Source organism: Molossus molossus, unplaced genomic scaffold, assembly GCF_014108415.1.
Source record: "Molossus molossus isolate mMolMol1 unplaced genomic scaffold, mMolMol1.p scaffold_m16_p_10, whole genome shotgun sequence".
In the NCBI taxonomy this organism is placed as follows: domain Eukaryota; kingdom Metazoa; phylum Chordata; class Mammalia; order Chiroptera; family Molossidae; genus Molossus; species Molossus molossus.
Window position 1 is genome coordinate 103,872,664 of NW_023425345.1, and position 8,576 is coordinate 103,881,239.

Here is an 8,576-nt window from a genome sequence, read left to right on the forward strand (position 1 = left end):
CTGGCTTTATGTCAATGTAACTTACTGAAATCCATTCTCTGGAACTTGCTGAGATTCACTCTTCAGGGTGCTGGAGAAAGCTATCAACTGGGAACTGTCTCACAAGCGTCACTCTGCTACAAACCCTACCGAGGGAGTGGACTCCAAGGGCAGCCATGCCTGCAGGGTGCTGCTGGCCATCCTTCACCAAAGGAGATAGGCCCTGTAGGAGGTGTGAACACTATGGGAGCTTGATTCTGGAGCACCCACCCAGGCTGCAGGAGGCAGGTACTGGAGAAGTGGTAGGCACCGAGAGCCTGGTAAATAAACACCTGGACCAGGATGCAAAACCTTCCCCTGCTGCAGCATAGTCTTGAGTACACTCACTGACTACACTTAACATTATGCCAGCTATAAAAGGAAAACACATTTGAAGGACCAAAGTGCCATTTCAAAGAGCAGGCAAACAGGGCGGATTTGGAACTGAGAGGCAATAAACTGAAAACCAACATAGGTGATATCAGCTGGTCCATCCATGATAAACATCTCCATTCACATTTAACTAGTGGCTTTATCATCTGTGGGTGGTAAATTGCCTAGGTCATGACCTAAAGCCTTTATTTCAGTAGGGGCTACCTTAATTTTAACTCTCTTCAAATTAAACATGATTTTTAAAAAGTATATGTTTTGACTGATTTTTTTAGAGAGAGAAGAAGGGAGAGACAGAAACATCAATGTGAGAGACAAACATTGATCGGCTGCCTCCTGCATGCACCCCGCTGGGGATTGAGCCCACAACCTGGGCATGTGCCCTGACAGGGAATTGAACCAGGACCTCTCAGAACATGGGATGACGCTCAATCCACTGAGCCACACCCACTGGGCAAACATGATTCTTCTTATTTTATTTATATAGTACGTGATTATATTTTCCAAAAAAATATATACACATAATGGTTTACGATTGTTTCCTGAATGCTACTCTGGTTCTCATTTAAAACTCCTGCTTATTGAAATATCTCATTTATTAGTTGTTTCAGTGAGAAGTACACTCTTTCATTCTCTGTTATAAAATGTGTTTACTTGCTCTCACTCTTGAAGTCTTTTATCCATTAAAGTCTTTTATCCATTTTGAGTTTATTCTTGTGTATAGTATAAGTTGGTGGTCTAATTTCATTTTTATGCATGTGCATGTCCAGTTTTCCCAACACCATTTATTGAAGAGACTGTCTACTTCATTGTATGCTTTTGCCTCCTTTGTCAAATATTAATTGACCATAATGGCATCGGTCAATTTCAGGGGTCTCTGTTCTGTTCCATTGATCTATATGCCTGTTCTTGTGCTGCTACCAGGCTGTTTTGATTACAGTGGCTTTGTAGTGTAGTTAGATATCCAGTATTGTGAATCCTCCAACTTCGTTCTTCTTTCTAAAGATTGTTGAGGCCATTTGGGGTATTCTTTGGTTCCACATAAATTATTTAAGTATTTGTTCTAGATCTGTGAAATATGCCAATGGCATTTTAATAGGAATTGCATTAAATCTATACATTTCTTTGGTAGTATGGTCATTTTAATTATGTTAATTCTTCCAATCCATGAACATGTTATATGCTTTCACTTGTTTGTATCTTCCTCTATTTCTTTTCTTTCTATCTTTTTTCCCCCCAATGTTCTATAGTTTTCCAAGTACAGGTCTTTTACCTCCATGGTTAAGTTTGCTCCTAGGTATCTTTTCTTGTTGTTGTTGCAATGGTGAGTTTGTTGTTTTGTTTTCATTTCTCTTTCTGAGAGTTCATTGGTGTACAAAAATGCCATCAATTTCTGGATGTCAATTTTGTGTCCAGCTACTTCACAAAATTCATTTATTAAATCTAGTAGTGTTTTTGGTGGAGTTTTTGGGTTTCCTGTGTACTATATCATATCATTTGTGCATAAAAACAGTTTTTGTTTTGTTTTGTTTTTTTATCCTCACCCGAGGACATTTTTCCATTTTTTGTACAGATAGAGTAGGAGGGAGAGAGAGGAAGAGACAGAGAGAGAGAAACATCGACATGAAGGGACATATCGAGTGGCTGCCACCTGCACGACCAACTAGGGCCGGGGACAAACTGCAACCGAAGTACGTGCCCTTAGCGGAAACCGAACCCGGGTCTCTCCGGACCGCAGGCCGATGCTCTAACCGCTGAGCCAAACCGGCCAGGGCAATAAAAACAGTTTTACTTGTTCCTTTCCAATTTGGGTGCCTTTTATTTTTTCTTCTTGTCTGATTGTTGTGGCTAAGATTTCCAGTACTATGTTGAATAAGAGTGGTGAAAGTGGACATCCCCATCTTTTCCATGTTCTTAAAGGAAACACTTTTAGTTTTTGCCCATTGAGTATGATGTTGCCTGTAGGTTTGTCATATATAGTCTTTACTATGTTGAAATATGTTCCTTCTATTCCCATTTGATGAGAGTTTTTATTGAAAAAAAAAAATTGGGTGCTGGGGCTGGCCAGTGTGGCTCAGTGGATTGAGTGTTGTACCATGGACTGAGAGGTCCCAGTTCCATTCCTGGTCAGGGCACATGCCTGGGTTGCGGGCTCAATCCCCGAAGGATGTGTGTGTGTGTGTGTGTGTGTGTGTGCAGGAGGCAGCCAATTGATGTTTCTGTATTACATTGATGTTACTATCTTTCTTTTCCTTCCTCTCTCTCTAAAAAGATCAATAAAATGTTTTTAGCCCTGGCCGATTTGGCTCAGCGGTTGGAGCGTCAGCCTGCGGTCCAGAGAGACCCGGGTTCGGTTCCCGCTAAGGGCATGTGCTTCGGTTGCGGTTTGTCCCCGGCCCTGGTTGGGTCGTGTGGGTGGCGACCACTCGATGTGTCCCTTTCACGTCGATGTTTCTCTCTCTCTCTCTTCCTCTCTCTCCCTCCCGCTCTATCTGAACAAAATATCAAAAAAAATGTCCTCGGGTGAGGATAAAAAAAAAAAAATTAAAAAAAATAAAAATGTTTTTAAAAAATGAGTAGTGGAGCCCTAACCGGTTTGACTCAGCAGTTAGAGCATCAGCCTGCAGTCCAGAGAGACCCAGGTTCGGTTCCCGCTAAGGGCACGTACCTCAGTTGCAGTTTGTCCCCGGCCCTGGTTGGGTTGTGAGGGTGGCAACCACTCGATGTGTCCCTTTCACGTCAATGTTTCTCTCTCTCTCTCTCCCTCTTACTTTATCTGAACAAAATATCAAAAAATGTCCTCGGGTAAGGATAAAAAAAAAATAGTGGTGGATTTTGTAGAATACTTCTTTGGTATCTATTGATATAATCATGTGATTTTTAAAAGCTTTATTTTGTTTATGTGATGTATATCACATTTACTGATTTGAAAATATCAGTAAAGGCATCAGCCTTTTATCCCTGGAGTAATGCCAATTGGTCATAGTGTATGATTTTCCTAATGTATTGCTGGATTCGATTTACTAGTATTTTGTTGAGGACTTCAGCATCTATGTTCAACAGAGATATTGGCCTATAATTTTCTTTTTTTTTTTTTTTTTTAGTGTCTTTATCTAGTTTTGGAATTAGGATAATGCTGGTCTCATAAAAAGAGGTTGGGAATCTTCCCTTCTCTTGAATTTTTTAAAATAGTTTGAGGAGGATAGATGTTAGTTCTTTGAATTTTTGGTAAAATTTGCCGAACATCTGGTCCAGCAATTTTGTTTACAGGGGTATTTTTTATTACTGGTTCAATTACATTAGTTGTTGTTGGCCTATTCAAGTTTTCTGGTTCTTCTTTATTGAGTTTTGGAAGATTATGTTTCCAGGAAATTTTCCATTTTACCCAGGTTGTCCAGTTTGTTCATAGTACTTCTTACAATTCTTTGCATTTCTATGGTGTCAGTTGTTACTTCACCTCTTTCATTTCTGATTTTATTTATTTGGGTTCTCTTTCTTTCTTGATAAGTCTGGATAAAGATTCATCAGTCTTGCTTGGACAGTGTGGCTCAGTGCATTGAACACTGTCCCAGGACTGAGAGGTCTTGGTTTGGTTTCTGGTCAGGGCACATGCCTGGGGTTGCGGCTCTAGCCCCGGTAGAGGACATGCAGAAAGCAGCTGATCGTTGTCTCTCTCTCACAAAGATGTTTTTATCTCTCCCTTCTTCTTTTTCTAAAAAAAAAAAAAAAAAAAAAAAAAAATCAATAAAAATATATTAAAAAAAAAAAAGGTTCATCAATCTTTTTTATCTTTATTTTTTTTTTATCCTCACCCGAGGACATTTTTCCATTTTTGCTCAGACAGAGTGGGAGGGAAAGAAGAAAAAGAAGAAGAAGAAGAAGAAGAAGAAGAAGAAGAAGAAGAAGAAGAAGAAGAGAGAAACATCGACGTGGCTGCCTCCCGCACAACCCCAACCAGGGCCAGAGACAAACTGCAACTGAGGTATGTGGGCTTAGCAGAAACCGAACCTGGGTCTCTCTGGACCGTGGGCCGACGCTCTTACTGCTGAGCCAAACCGGCCAGGGCTATCTTTACAAAGAATAAACTCTTTGTTTCATTGATATTTTGTGTGTGTGTGTGTGTGTGTGTGTATTTTGTTGTAGTTGTTTGTTTGTTTCTTTTTATTCTTTTTTAATCCTCATGTGAGAATATTTTCCCATTAATTTTTAGATAGAGTGGAAAGGAGGGAGAGTGGGGAGAAAGAGAGAGACACACATTGATTGGTTACCTCCCTCATGATCCCACATGACCCCGAATCCAACTGGAACCGAGGATTGTACCTGCAACGTAGGTATGTGCCTTTGACCGGGAATCAAACCTGTGACCCTTTGGTCCACAAGCCAATGCTCCAACCGTTGAGCCAGACTGACCAGGGCTGATTTTTTTTTTTAAAGACAGATAGAAACTTTGATTTGAGAGAGAAACATCAATTGGCTGCCTCCTGCACGCTCCCCTACTGGGGATTGAGACTGCAACCTGGGCATGTGCCCTGACTGGGAATCAAACTGGGACGTCTCAGTCCATGGCACGATGCTCAATCCAATGATCCACACCAGCCGGGCTTGAGGTTTTTTTATTTTATTTTAGTTGATTTCTAGTTTTATGCTGTTGTGATCTGAGAAGATGCTTGATATGATTTCAACCTTCTTGAACTTGTAAAGACTTATTTTGTGTCCTAACTTGTGGTCTGTCTTTTAGAGTATTCCACACATCCTTGAGAAGTATGTGTAAATTCTGTAGCTTTGGGATGAAAGGTTCTCTAAATATCAATTAAATCTGTCTTATCTAGTGTGTCATTTATAGTTCCTGTTTCCTTGTTGAATTTTGTCTGGAAGATCTATTCGGTGATGTCAGTAGGATGTTAAAGTCCCCTACTATGACTGTATTGCTATCTCTCTCTCCATTACAGTCCTCCAGGAGTTTTTAAATATATTTAGGTACTCCCATAGTGGTTGCATGTATATTTACTAAGTTTATATTCTCCTGTTGGATTGATATTATGTGGTAAAGTTCTTTGTCTCTTGTTATGGTCTTTGTTTTGAACTCTATTTTGTCAGCTATAAGTATTGTTACTCCCTCTTTTTTTTTTTTTTGTTTCCATTTGCATGGAAAATTTTTTTCATCCCTTCACTTTCATCCTGTGGAGTCTATTGTTCTGAAGTGGGACTTTTGTAGACAACATATATCTGGATCATTTTTTTTTTATCCCCACCTAAGGACATTCTTCCACTTTTTGTTCACATAGAGTAGGAGGTAGAGAGAGGAAGAGAGAGAGAGAAACATTGATGTGAAAGTGACACACCGAGTGGCTGCCACCCACACAACCCAACCAGGGCTGGGGACAAACTGCAACTGAGGTACATGCCTTTAGCGGGAACCAAACCCAGGTCTCTCTGGACCGCAGGCCAATTCTCTAATCGCTGAGCCAAACCAGCCAGCCCTGTGTCTTTTGATTGGATCATTCAATCCATTTTTTTGTTTATCCTCACCGGAGGACATTTTGGCATTCATATTCAGATAGAGCAGGAGGGAAAAAGGGAGGACAAGAGAGAGAAACATCAATGTGAAAGAGATGTATTGACTGGTTGCCACCCACACAGCCCCACAGCCCGAACCCGGGCCTGGGACAAACCGCAACCGAAGTACGTGCCCTTAGCGGGAACCAAACCCGGGTTTCTCTGGTCCTCGAGCCAACTCTAACCGTTGAGCCAAACCAGCCAGGGCGTGGCACAGCATTTTGATCTTCATCTTTCTCTACAGAGAAATACTTCTCAATCAACTTTAGTGAAGTTTTGTACACAGACTCATTTTCATGGTTTTGCAGAGCTTCAGTTTTGTTCAAACCTCCACATTCTTCAATCATTATACTAAGTTTCTCAGCAGCCTGAAAGATATTTGAAATGGCATCCAGAATAACCAGAATAATTTTGGTATCTTTCACAGTTAAGAGGTTCATCAATGTTTCTATTATGCCACAATGAACAAGGTATGCAATCTGTTCAACTGTTCCACCACTTGCATAGTGGGTCACAGCCCATACAACTTTCTTTTGTGTCTTAAAGTCTGCCTTAGAGAGAACAACAATGAGAAATGGGACTAATTCATGATTCACAACTTGCTGTATCTGGTCTCGGCAGCCAGCTGTGATGTTTGACATTGTTTTAATAGCTTCCTTCTGAATATTATTTTTGGAATTCATTAGCAGTCTGGGAAAGACAGCAAGTGCTCCTGCATCTCTTACAACCTGAGTCTGTTGATCTTTCCCATTGACAATATTTCTTTCTTTCTTTTTTTTTTATCCTCACCCGAGGACATTCTTGCATTTATCTTCAGATACAGTGGGAGAGAGAGAAAAATATCAATGTGAGAGAGACGCATCGACTGGTTGCCACTCGCACAACCCCAACCAGGGCTGGGGACAAACCACAACCGAGGCATGTGCCCTCAGCAGGAACCAAACCTGGGATTCTCTGGTCCGCGGGCCAATGCTCCAACTGCTGAGCCAGACTGGTCAGAGTGCAGTGACAATATTTCTTAAGGCTCTTAGCCCAGTAGTCACAATTGGCAATTCAGTAGCTCCTAGGGGCTTCACAAGTTGGGGCACATCTCCTGTTTTCACAACCATTTCAATCCGTTCATTTGGAATATCAGTAAAGTAATAACTGGCCCAGCAGCTGTCTGCTAATACTTCTGGGTCATCATGATGCAGGAGATGAACTAAAGTAGGAAGAATTTGCTCTAAAGCATCTAATGATGGTGCATGATTCTTGTTGCAACAAAGGTTTGAAAGTGTCCAGGTAAGATTACGTAAGTAACCCCATGCTAAAGATGACATATCAGGAACCGCAAGAAGAGCCATCAGTGGGTCACCTGTACCATACTTAATGATCAAGTCTCAGAAAACTGAACCATCACCTGTGATGTTTCCTAGAGCCCATACTGCTTGCTCACTAATGTGTGCATGGGGAAATGCCAACAGAGAAATTAATGCTGGGATAGCACCTCCACCTACTACAACTTTGGTCTGTTCTGATATTCCAGAAGCAATGTTGGTGAGGGACTAAGTAGATTCAAACTGGATGGAACTACAATCAGTTCTGACCAAGAAGGACACAAACCAGCCCAGATTATGTTGTGTATGGGTGGCTGTTTTGCTCTAGAAAGCAGTTTCCTGAGTAGCTTGGAGGCAGCTTTCCAAATTGTTGCTATTTATGCCTTTGACAATGTCTTCAACAGACCAATTTACAGTGCCCTGTTTGTTGCAGTTTTCCTTCAGTGGAGAAGTGGCATCATCAGGAAACAAGCTTACATTTCTCCTTTTCAGCACCTGGTCATCTTTCTTAGCTTTCCCTGGCTCCACATTAATTTCTATTCAGCAATGCCTCATTTCTATACTGTCTTTCTGCTTTTTCTTGAATCTGTTAAAGCAGGCAGCTGGTGAATTAGCATTCTTGTTGGTGGACATGATTATGAGACAAAGGGAGAAAGCTACACAGCCGGCTCAGGCTTTCACAGGAGATGGTGCAGGGAAGACAGAGTGCGGTTTGGTTCTCTGAAAATGTCCACCAGGGATCAGCCCTAAGACTGGTTCTTATTCATGGTTTCTATGTCTTCTTAAATGCTGATGTAGTTTCCACTAAGTTCCTTGTAGTTCCCATTAAGTTCCATGCAGTTTTCACTAAGTTCTTTGAGCATCCTTGTAACCATTAGTTTGAACTTTATCTCAAATAAATTGCTTAGCTCCATTTCATTTAACTCTTTTTTGTTTTTATCCTTACCCGAGGACATTTTTCCATTTATTGTTCAGATAGGGTGGGAGGGAGAGGGAGGAAGAGAGAGAGAGAGAGAGAGTAACATCGACGCGAAAGGGACACATCGAGTGGCTGTCACCCGCACGACCAACCAAGGCCAGGGACAAACTGCAACCGAGGTACATGCCCTTAGCGGGAACCGAACCCGGGTCTCTCTGGACTGCAGGCCAACGCTCTAACCGCTGAGCTAAACTGGCCAGGGCTCATTTAACTCTTTTTCTGGAGATCCCTCTTTTTCTTTCATTTGTGGGTGTTTTGGTTTTTTTTGTTTTTAGTTGTTGTTCCTTTTCTTTTTTTGGTCTTTTTGTCTTTCCATT

General features: G+C 41.4%; 1 pseudogene; it reads right to left on the minus strand.

Moving 5' to 3' along the window:
• The window catches only part of LOC118623836, a 30,708-nt pseudogene extending 22,795 nt beyond the window's left edge, over positions 1–7,913 (minus strand).
• Positions 7,914–8,576: the final 663 nt, after the last annotated feature.